Below are 11,442 nucleotides of genomic sequence, written 5' to 3'. Positions count from 1 at the left end.
CCACCATGCCCGGCTAATTTTTGTATTTTTAGTAGAGACAGGGGTTTCACCATGTTGGCCAGGCTGGTCTCGAACTCCTGACCTCAGGTGATCCACCCACCTTGGCTTCCCAAAGTGGTGGGATTACAGGCGTGAGCCACCATGCCTGGCTGTACTATATATTTCTATTGCCTGTGTTGACCCACTAGACTGTAAGCTCCTCAAGGGCAGAAATTTGAGGCAGTAGAGCATAATGATTAATAGGGCTAACTTGGATCCAAACTGTCTGGATTTGAATACTGTCTCTACCACTATCATTTCTTTTCTTTTCTTTTCTTTCTTTTTTTTTTTTGAGACAGGGTCTCACTCTATTGCCCAGGCTGGGCAGTGGCACAATCATGGCTCAGTGCAGCCTTGACCTCCTGGGTTCAAGCAATCCTCCTGCCTCAGCCACCCAAGTTGCTGGTACTACAGGCCTGGATAATTTTGTATTTTTAGTGGAAACGGGGTTTCACCATGTTGGCCAGGCTGGTCTCAAACTCCTGACCTCAGGTGATCCACATGCCTCGGCCTTCCAAAGTGCTGGGATTACAGGCGTGAGCCACTACACCCAGCCTTAATGTTTTATTTTTTGTAGAGATGAGACCTTGTTATGTTGCCCAGGCTGGTCTAAAACTCCTGAGCTCAAGTAGTCTTCCTTCCTCGACCTCCCAAAGTGCTGAGATTACAGGCGTGAGCCACTGTCCCCAGCCTCTACCACGGTCTAGTCATGTGACCTTAGGCAAATTATTTAACTTCACTGCACCCCAGTGTCTTAATCTAAAAGATGGGGTGGGGGGTTGGGTGCAGTGGCTCATGTCTGTAATCCTAGCACTTTGGGAGGCTGAAGCTGGAGGATTGCTTGAGCTCAGAAGTTCGAGACCAGCCTGGGCAACATGGTGAAACCCCATATCTACCAAAATACAAAAAAAAAAAAAAAAAAAATTAGCCGGGTGTGGTGGTGTGCCCCTGTAGTCCCAGCTACTCGGGAGGCTGAGGCAGGAGAATTGCTTGAACCTGGGAGGCAGAGGTTGGGTTGCAGTCAGCCAAGATCGTGCCACTGCACTCCAGCCTGAGCAACAGAGCATGACTCTGTCTCTAAAAAAAAAGGATAATAGTAGAACCTATGTTGTAAGGATATTGTAAGGATTAAATGAGTTAATGAATGTAAACTGTTTGGAATTGTACCTACATAAGTGTTTGCTGCAATTATTATTATTTATGAATGGCTGGGCGCAGTGGCTCATGTCTGTAATCCCAGCATTTTGGGAGGCCAAAGCTGGCAGATTGCTTGGACTCAGGAGTTCAAGACCAGCCCGGGCAACATGGTGAAACCCCATCTCTACTAAAAACAGAAAAAATTAGCCAAGTGTGGTGGTGCACACCTGTGGTCCCAGCTACTCGGGAGGCTGGGGTGGAAGGATTGCCTGAGCCTGGGAGGTAGAGTTTACAGTGAGTCAAGATCGTGCTACTGCACTCCAGCCTAGGCAATAGAATGAGACTCTGTCTAAAAAAAAAAAAAAGGAATGATTGGCCGGCTCCTGGTAAGTCCTATATAATTGTTAGCTATTGTTGTTCACTGCTATATCCCCAGACCTGAGAATAGCACTTAGAACATAATAAGACATTCAGGAAAAAATTTGTGAGATGAATTAAGACATGTGCATACATAAACAATGGTATTTTTGTGTGCCCTTAAAATGTATATCAATAGCATTATATCATACACATTCTTCTTCATCTTTACTTTTTCACATATTATATTTATAACATCAAGCCATGCTGATACATATAAATCTCATCGTGTCTTTTTAACTGTTTTAAATATTCCGTATATTAATATACCTCAATTTTTATATCTGTTCTTTTTTTTTTTTTTTTTTTTTTGAGAGAGGGTCTCCCTCTGGCACCCAGGCTGGAGTGAAGTGGCACAATCTCAGCTCAGTGCAACCTCTGCCTCCCAGGTTCAAGCAATTCTCGTGTTTCAGCCTCCCGAGTAGCTGGGATTGCAGGTGTGTGCCACCACATCCGGCTAATTTTTGTATTTTTAGTAGAGATGGGGTTTTGCCATGTTGGCCAGGCTGGTCTCGAACTCCTGACCTCAGGTAATCCACCCACCTCGGCCTCTCAAAGTACTGGAATTACAGGTGTGAACCACCAAGCCCAGCCTCTGTTCCCCTGTTAATAGCCATTCAGGTTGTTCCAATTTTATGTTATTATGAACAATATTGTATCAAACATCCTTGTACATCTCTCTCTCTCTCTCTTTTTTTTTTTTTTTTTTTTGAGATGGAGTCTCGCTCTGTTGCCCATACTGGAGTGCAATGGCGTGATCTCGGCTCACTGCAACCTCCACCTCCCGGGTTCAAGCGATTCACTTGCCTCAGCCTCCCGAGTAGCTGGGATTACAGGCACTTACCACCAAGCCCAGCTAATTTTTGTATTTTTAGTAGAGATGGGGTTTTACCATGTTGACCAGGCTGGCCTTGAGCTCCTGACTTCAGTTGATTCACCCACCTCAGCCTCTCAAAGTGCTGGGATTGGAGGCATGAGCCACCACACTTGGCCCCAAATCTTTATTAAAGCACATATTGCACTCTGTTAATTGTCGTTTGTTTAATTGTGTGCCTGTTGCTCCCACTACTTTGTTATTACTTGAGAAGAGGGGCCCTATTCAGTTTGTCTTTAACCAAGCACTGAGCTTGATGCAGTCAGTGTTTACTGAAAGAAAGAATGAGGGAACGAATGAATGAGGCTACCGTCTGTATCGGTGGTCCTTGGACTTTTTTCTCTTGTGCCCCCTAAAATAATTTTTTATATTTATTTTATCATTTCATTTATTTTTTGAGACAGGGTCTCGCTCTGTCACCCAGACTGAAGTGCAGTGGTACGATCTCAGCTCCCTATAGTCTCAACTTCCCAGGCTCAAGTGATCCTTCCACCTCAGTCTCCTGAACAGCTGAGGCTATAGGTGCATGCTACCACGCCTGGCTAATTTTTGCATTTTTTGCAGAGACAAGGTTTCACCATGTTGCCCAGGCTGGTGTCAAACTCCCGAGCTCAAGTGATCCACCCACCTAGGCCTCCCAAAGTGCTGGGATTACAGGCATGAGCCACTACGCCTGGCTTAAAATAATTTTTTAAAACTTTGCACCCCCTCTTTGTGAGGATTCTAACAGGAAACAAATGGCACAATCAAGACAATTCAGGGAGGTTATATATACAAAACGACTAATTTGGATGTGTGATCAGGGTATAGGGAAATCACAGGGGATCGGGCCGGAAGCTGGGACTGGTAGCAGCCAGGCTGTTACCACCCCAGGCCTGAAGAGGCAAAACATCTGTCTTAAAAGGAGCACTACTAACTTTCTGTCCAGGGACAGGACCAGCTTCATTGGGCCTCACAGGGCAGGAACCAGAGGGATACATCCTGGCCTCACTTCTTTCCCTGTCTCAGATTTCCTGCCAGGACTCCCTAGTGGCCAAACCAAAGTAGAACCCAAGACCAGCAGGCACAGGAGCCACTGATATCCTCTATCCAAGTCAGCCAACCAGGGGAGAGGCAGGGTGGAGGACACAGCCTGGATCTGCAGGGATACAACTCAACTCTTCACCTTAAACACAAATCATTGCCAAGGCTATACCTCCTAGCATATTGGAAATATTAATATTTTATTTATCTTTATTTATTTTATTTTATTTTAATTAATTAATTAATTAATTTTTTAAGATGGAGTCTCGCTCTGTTGCCCAGGCTGGAGTGCAGTGGCACGATCTTGGCTCACTGCAACCTATGCCTCCTGGGTTCAAGCGATTCTCCTCCCTCAGCCTCCCAAGTAGCTGGGATTACAGGCGCCTGCCACCACGTCCGGCTAATTTTTGTGTTTTTGGTAGAGATGGGGTTTCCCAATGTTGGCCAGGCTGGTCTCGAATTCCTGACCTCAGGTGATCCACCTGCCTCGGCCTCCCAAAGTGTTGGGATTATAGGCGTGAGCCACTGTGCCCAGCCAATATTAATATTTTAAATAAAACTGTTCTATCACTCGACTCAATGTAAGTACCATGGTGATTTGATTTCCACTATTACCCATTTAAAGAAATTACTGGGCCAGGTGCGGTGGCTCATGCCTCTAATCCCAGCAGTTTGGGAGGCCGAGGCAGGCGGATCACCTGAGGTCAGGAGTTCGAGACCAGCCTGGCCAATATGGCGAAATCCTGTCTCTTCTAAAAATACAAAAATTAGCCATGCCTGGTGGCAGGTGCTTGTAGTCCCAGCTACTCAGGAGGCTGAGGCAGGAGAATCACTTGAACCCGGGAGGCAAAGGTTGCAGTGAGCCAAGATTTTGCCACTGAACTCCTGCCTTGGCGACAGAGCAAGACTCTGTCTGGGGGGAAAACAAAGGAAAGAAAATACTGAACAAGCTCTACTTTAAAAAACAGAAAGCTACATCATTACTTTTCTTCTTGAATGTATGGTTATATTTTGCTTCCTCTTACAGAATGGTATTCTAGAGTAATATATTTTATGCTTGAAAGCTTGTTATTTGGCTGGGCACAGTGGCTCACGCCTGTAATCCCAGCACTTTGGGAAGCCAAAGTGAGTGGATTCCATGAGGTCAGGAGTTCAAGACCAGCCTGGCCAATATGGCAAAACCCTGTCTCTACTGAAAATACAAAAACTAGCCAGGCACCATGGTGCACACCTGTAATCCCAGGTACTTTGGAGGCTGAGGCAGGAGAATCGTTTGACCTAGGAGGCAGAGGTTGCAATGAGTCGAGATCGTGTGCCACTGTGCTCCAACCTGGGCAACAGAGCGAGAAAAAAGAAAGCTTGTTATTGATCACCTAATTTATATTTTCACAGAAATTGATATAGTGTTAAATTACAATTTACAAATTTGGGGGTCAGGCGGTGGTGGCTCACTTTGGGAGGCCAAGGTGGGAGGATCGCTTGACCTTGAGGCCAGGAGTTTGAGACTATAATGAGCTGTGACTGCATCACTGCACTCCAGCCTGGGTTTCAGCGAGACCCCATCTCTAAAAAATAAAAATAATAGGCCAGGTGCAGTGGCTCACGCCTATAGTCCCAGGACTTTGGGAGGCCAAGGAGGATTGTTTGAGCTCAGGAGTTCGAGACCAGCCTGGGCAACATAGTGAGACCCTGTCTCTACAAAAAAATACAAAAGTTAACCAGGTATGGTGGTACATGCCTTTAGTCCCAGCTACTTGGGAGGCCAAGGTGTGAGGATTGCTTGAGCCTGGGAGGCAGAGGTTGCAGTGAGCTGAGGTCATACCACTGCACTCCAGCCTGGGTGACAGAGCCAGATGCTATCTTTAAAAAGTAAAATTATGGCCAGGTGCAGTGGCTCATGCCTGTAATCCCAGCACGTTGGGAGGCCAAGGTTGGTGGATCACCTGAGGTCAGGAGTTCGAGACCAGCCTGACCAACATGGAGAAACCCTGTCTCTACTAAAAAATACAAAATTAGCCGGGTGTGGTGGTGCAAACCTTTAGTCCCAGCTACTTGGGAGGCTGAGACAGGAGAATAGCTTGAACCTGGGAGATGGAGGTTGTTCAGCTTGTGCAGTGAGCCAAGATCACACCATTACACTCCAGCCTGGGCAACAAGAGCAAAATTCCGTCTCAAAAAAAAAAAAGTAAAATTGTATTTATATATGAAATAAAAATAATAATAAATAATAAAATATTAGGTTGGTGCAAAAGTTATTGCGGTTTCAGACCATGAATTTTAAATCATTATAATTAGGCTCAAACACATCTTTATTAATCAAAATAGGAACCATTACAATCAACACATTTTTGCCAACGAGAAATAAGTTTGTTTATTCCTGTAGTGTAAAAACCTGTGCTTCAGGATTCTACGAACTCTTGGAAAGCATTTTCTGCATCCTGCTGGTTGTGGAAGCATTTCCCCTGCAAAAAGTTGTCAAGGTGCTTGAAGAAGTAGTGATCGGTTGGCGAGTGGTCAGGTGACTATGGCAGATGAGGCAAAACTTTGTAGCCTAATTTGTTCAACTTTTGAAGAGTTAGTTGTGCAATCTGCAGTTGGATGTTGTGGAGAAGAATTGGGCCCTTTCTATTGACCAATGCCGGCTGCAGGCATTGCAGTTTTTGGCACATCTCATCGATTTGCTGAGCATACTTCCCAGATGTAAGGGTTTCACCAGGATTCAGAAAGGTGGAGTGGATCAGACCGGCAACAGACAACCAAACAGTGACCAGATCATTTTTTTGGTGCAAGTTTGGTTTTGGGAAGTGCTTTGGAGCTTCTTCTCAGTCCAACCACTGAGCTGGTTGTTCCCACTTGTCTAAAATCCACTTTTTGTCCCATGTTACAATCCGATCAAGAAATGGTTGTTGCGTAGAATAAGAGAAAACAATATTTCAAAACGACAATTTTATTTAATTTTCGCTCATCTCATGAGGCACCCACTTATCTAGCTTTTTCACCTTTCCAATTTGCTTCAAATGCCAGATGACAGTAGAATGGTCGACGTTGATTTCCTTGGCAACTTCTTGTGTAGTTGCAAGATGATCAGTTTCGATGATTGCTCTCAGTTGGTCGTTGTCATCTTCCCATGGCCAGTCACTACACTCCTCATCTTCAAGGCTCTCGTCTCCTTTGCAAAACTTCTTGAACCACTACTGCACTGCATGTTTGTTAGTGGTTCCTGGGCCAAATGTGCTGTTGATGTTGGAAGTTGTCTTTTCTGTTTTACGACCCATTTGAGATTGCAGTGAGCCGAGATTGCGCCACTGTACTCCAGCCCGGGCAACAAGATCAAAACTCCATCTCAAAAAAAAAAAAAAAAAAGAAGTACTGGAGGCCAAACACAGAGACTCATGCCTATAATCCCAACACTTTGGGGAGGCCAAAGCAGGAGGATCACTTAAGCCCAGAATTTTGAAGTTGCAGTCAGCTATGATCACATCACTGCACTCCAGCCTGGGTAAAACCAGCCTGGGTGACACAGCAAGACCTGTCTCTCTCTTTTTTTTTTTTTTTTTTTTTTTTGAGACGGAGTCTCACTCTGTTGCCCAGGCAGGAGTGCAGTGGCGCGATCTCAGCTCACTGCAAGCTCCACCTCCCGGGTTCACGACATTCTCCTGCCTCAGCCTCCCAAGTAGCTGGGACTACAGGCGCCCGCGACCATGCCCGGCTAATTTTTGTGTGTGTCTTTAGTAGAGACAGGGTTTCACTGTGTTAGCCAGGATGGGCTCGATCTCCTGACCTCGTGATCTGCCCACCTCGGCCTCCCAAAGTGCTGGGATTACAGGCGTGAGCCACCGTGCCCGGCCCTTTTTTTTTTTCTTTTTTTTTGAGAAAAATAAAAAAGTCTCGCTCTGTCACCCACGCTGGAGGGCAGTTGTGCGATCTCGGCTCACTGCAACCTCTGCCTCCCGGGTTCAAGCAGTTCTCTGCCTCAGCCTCCCGAGTAGCTGGGATTACAGGCACCTGCCACCACACCCGGATAATTTTTGTATTTTTAGTAGAGATGGGCGTTTCACCATGTTGGCCAGGCTGGTCTTGAACTCCTGACCTCGTGATCCACCCGCCTCGGCCTCCCAAAGTGCTAGGATTACAGGTGTGAGCCACCGAGCCTGGCCAAGACCCTGTCTTTAAAAAGAAAAAAAAGAAAAAAGAATGGAGGGAATTTTGTTACAATAATGTCTGTCGCCCAGGCTGGAGTGTGGTGACACAGTCTTGGCTCACTGAAACCTCCACCTCCCAGGTTCAAGCGATTCTCATTCCTCAACCTCCCGAGTAGCTGGGACTACAGGTGCCACCATGCCCAGCTAATTTTGTATTTTAGTAGAGACAGGGTTTCACCATGTTGACCAGGCTGGTCTCGAACTCCTGACCTCAAGTGATTCGTTCACCTCGGCCTCCCAAAGTGCTGGGATTACAGGTGGGAGTCACCATGCCTGGCTTTTTTTTTTTTTTTTTTGAGATGGAGTCTTCCTCTGTCACCCAGGCTAGAGTGTAGTGTCATGATCTCAGCTCACTGCAACCTCTCCCTCCTGGGTTCAAGCAATTCTCCCACCTCAGCCTCCTGAGTAGCTAGGATTACAGTTGTGTGGCACCATGTCTGGCTATGTTTTTCGTATTTTTAGTAGAGACTAGTTTTCACTATGTTGGCCAGGCTGGTCTCGAACTCCTGACCTCAAGTGATCCACCTGCTCGGCCTCCTAAAGTACTGGGATTATAGGCATGAGCCACCATGCCTGGCCATAGTAATGTCACTTAATTATTTGAATTCCTTCTGGGTTACAAGCCAAAAATCACGTAGTGACCTATCACCCAAAGTTATTTTTAATAACAACAGAATTAGAACCTCCTTTGCCTTTGTTGAAAGCAGAGATCTGGCAACTGCCAGGTATGCAAAGCTCCTTGTTATTTGGTCAATAGAGCCCTTCACCTTTGATTAGTGACCCTGGAGGTTTTCATTCCCTCTCCAGTCCCCAACCCCCAATGCTGTAGGGTAAAATTCCTTTGCAAAGTGTGAGGAGGGAGGTGGGAAAGAAGCAGCACCTGGATGTCAGTGCCAATTCTCCTGAAGATGGATCATAGGAAAGAAAACCAATGGAGGTTGGGGACCTGGATGTCAATTTCCTAGAACACAGGAAACTAATGCAAAAGGGAGACCTGGCCAGGCAGGGTGACTCACGCCTGTAATCCTAGGAATTTGGGAGGCCGAGGTAGGAGGATCCCTTGAGCCCAGGAGTTGGAGATCAGCCTGGGCAACATAGTGAGACCCCTGGGAGTAGGGGAGCTGAGGATCACTTGCACCTGGGAGGTTGAGGCTGCAGTGAGCTAGGATGGCACCACTGCACTCCAGCCTGGGCAATAAAGTGTGACCCTGACTTAAAAAAAAAGAGAAAGAGTCCTTTTGCGGGTGGCAACCAGCGCCGAGAGGACGCCATGAAGGCCTTGGGCACACTATGACAGTACAAGGTGGTGGGTCACTGCCTGCCCACTCCCAAATGCCACACATGGGAGTGTGGCCCCTCTACTGCATGGGAATCTTTGCGCCTAATCATGTCGTCGCCTAGTCCCGCTTCTGGTACTTCATATCTCAGTTAAAGAAGATGAAGAAGTTTTCAGGGGAGATTGTCTACTGTGGGCTGGTGTTTGAGAAGTTCCCCCGGGGGTGAAGAACTTCGGCATCTGGCTGCACTATGACTCCTGGAGCGCCACCCACAACATGTACTGAGAATACCGGGACCTGAACACCGCAGGCGCTGTCACCCAGTGCTACCGAGACATGGGCGCCCGGCACCGCGCCTGGATCCAGATCACGAAGGTGGAGGAGATCGCAGCCAGCAAGTGCCCGCGGCCGGCCGCCAAGCAGTTCCACCACTCCAAGATCAAGTTCCCGCCACCCCACCGGGTGCTGCCCTGTCAGCACAAGCCACACTTCACCACCCGGAGACCCAACACCTTCTAGGTACAGGGCCCTTGCCCGGTGTGTGCCCCAAATAAACTCAGGAACGCCCCAGTATTAAAAGAAAAAAAGAAAGAAAGATTCTGGACGCGGTGGCTCACACCTGTAATTCCAGCACTTTGGAAGGCTGAGGTGGGCGGATCACCCGAAGTCAGGAGTTCCAGACCAGCCTGGCCAACATGGTGAAACCCCATCTCTACTAAAAATACAAAAATTAGTTGGGCGTGGTGGTGCATCCCTGTCTGTAATCCCAGCTACTCTGGAGGCTGAGGCATGAGAATTGCTTGAATCCGGGAGGCAAAGTTTGCAGTGAGCCGAGATCACGCCACTGCACTCCAACTTGGGCAACAGAGTGAGACTTTGTCTCCAAAAAGGAAAAAAAAAAGAGAGAGAGAGGCCCTGGGGATTCATTGTAGAAGGAAAATTGCAATGGGGGAAAAGGGTGCATTAGAGAAGGCACTCATCACCCCCTCCCATGCTGGCTTAGGGCTCCTCTAGCTGGGCACTTCTGTTTCTCACTCTGGGCTAAGAATTCTTGTTTTCCAGAGAATTCCCAGTGCCAGGGCATGGGAACTGCTCAGGAAATGGTTGATTCACTGGCTGCATGAATGAATGAATGAATGAACGAATAGCATTTGAAGGTCAGGTAGCACTTGACTATAGGAAACAAGAGAATGAGTATTCCTGAGAAAATTAAAAACATAATTTAAAATTAAGAAATGAAGGCTGGGCACAGTGGCTTATGCCTGTAATCCCAGCACTTTGGGAGGCTGAGGCAGGCGAATCACCTGAGGTCGGGAGTTCAAGACCAGCCTGACCAACACAGAGAAACCCGTCTCTACTAAAAATACAAAATTAGGCGGGCATGGTGGCGCATGCCTGTAATCCCAGCTACTCGGGAGGCTGAGGCAGGAGAATCGCTTGAACCTGGGAGGCGTAGGTTGCAATGAGCTGAGATCATGCCATTGCATTCCAGCCTGGGCAGCAAGAGCAAAACTCCATCTCAAAAAAAAAAAAATGTATCATAAAGATCACCTAATCCTGAAGCTAAGCTATGAGTGAGGCAGGAGAATAGGGTCTGGGGGCAGGGAACCTAAGGACTTCCTAGAAATAAATCAAATGGAAACACTTCAGCTATGACAGGAAATATCTTCTTCATTTACATAGGGTGTACATCAAGTAAATAACTTTGTAACTTTATTTCATCCTCTTCATTTACATAGGGACTATACCAAATAACCAATGGAAACCTCTAGAGGGTATTTAAACCACAGAAAATTATGTAACGGGGCTCTTGAGCCCCTGTGTCCAGCCCCGCTCCCACCCTATGGAGTGTACTTTCATTTTCAATAAATCTCTTATTTGGTTGCTTCATTCTTTCCTTGCTTTGTTTGTGTGTTTTGTCCAATTCTTTGTTCAAGATGCCAAGAACCTGGACACCCTCCACTGGTTACATGAGGATGCAAAGGCATAAGAATGATATAATGGGTGAGGTGTGGTGGCTCACACCTGTAATCCCAGCATTTTGGGAGGCGGAGGAGAGCTGATCACGAGGTCAGGAGTTTGAGACCAGCCTGGCCAACATAGTGAAACCTCATCTCTACTAAAAAAAACAAAAATTAGCTGGGCGTGGTGGCATACAGCTGTAATCCCAGCTACTCGGGAGGCTGAGGCAGGAGAATTGCTTGAACCCAAGAGGCAGAGGTTGCAGTGAGCCGAGATGGCACCACTGCACTCCAGCCTGGGTGACAGAGCGAGACTCCATCTCAAACAAACAAACCTGACAGAGAATTGAAGACATTTGGCTAATTAACATTTTCATAGTTAAAGCTCTTAGTCTTGATTAAAGTAAAATAAGGAGTATTGTAGGCTGGGTGCGGTGGTTCACGCCTGTAATCCCAGCACTTTGGGAGGCTGAGGCAGGTGGATCACAAGGTTAGGAGTTCAAGACTAGCCT

At 46.9% G+C, this 11,442-nt stretch overlaps 1 pseudogene; it reads left to right on the top strand.

Moving 5' to 3' along the window:
* The first annotated feature begins 8,932 nt into the window (after positions 1-8,932).
* Positions 8,933-9,488, top strand: LOC129042632 (large ribosomal subunit protein eL20-like; annotated as a pseudogene).
* Positions 9,489-11,442: the final 1,954 nt, after the last annotated feature.

This window comes from Pongo pygmaeus, chromosome 1 (genome assembly GCF_028885625.2).
Source record: "Pongo pygmaeus isolate AG05252 chromosome 1, NHGRI_mPonPyg2-v2.0_pri, whole genome shotgun sequence".
NCBI lineage: Eukaryota > Metazoa > Chordata > Mammalia > Primates > Hominidae > Pongo > Pongo pygmaeus.
This window is presented reverse-complemented; position numbering and strand designations above follow the sequence as displayed.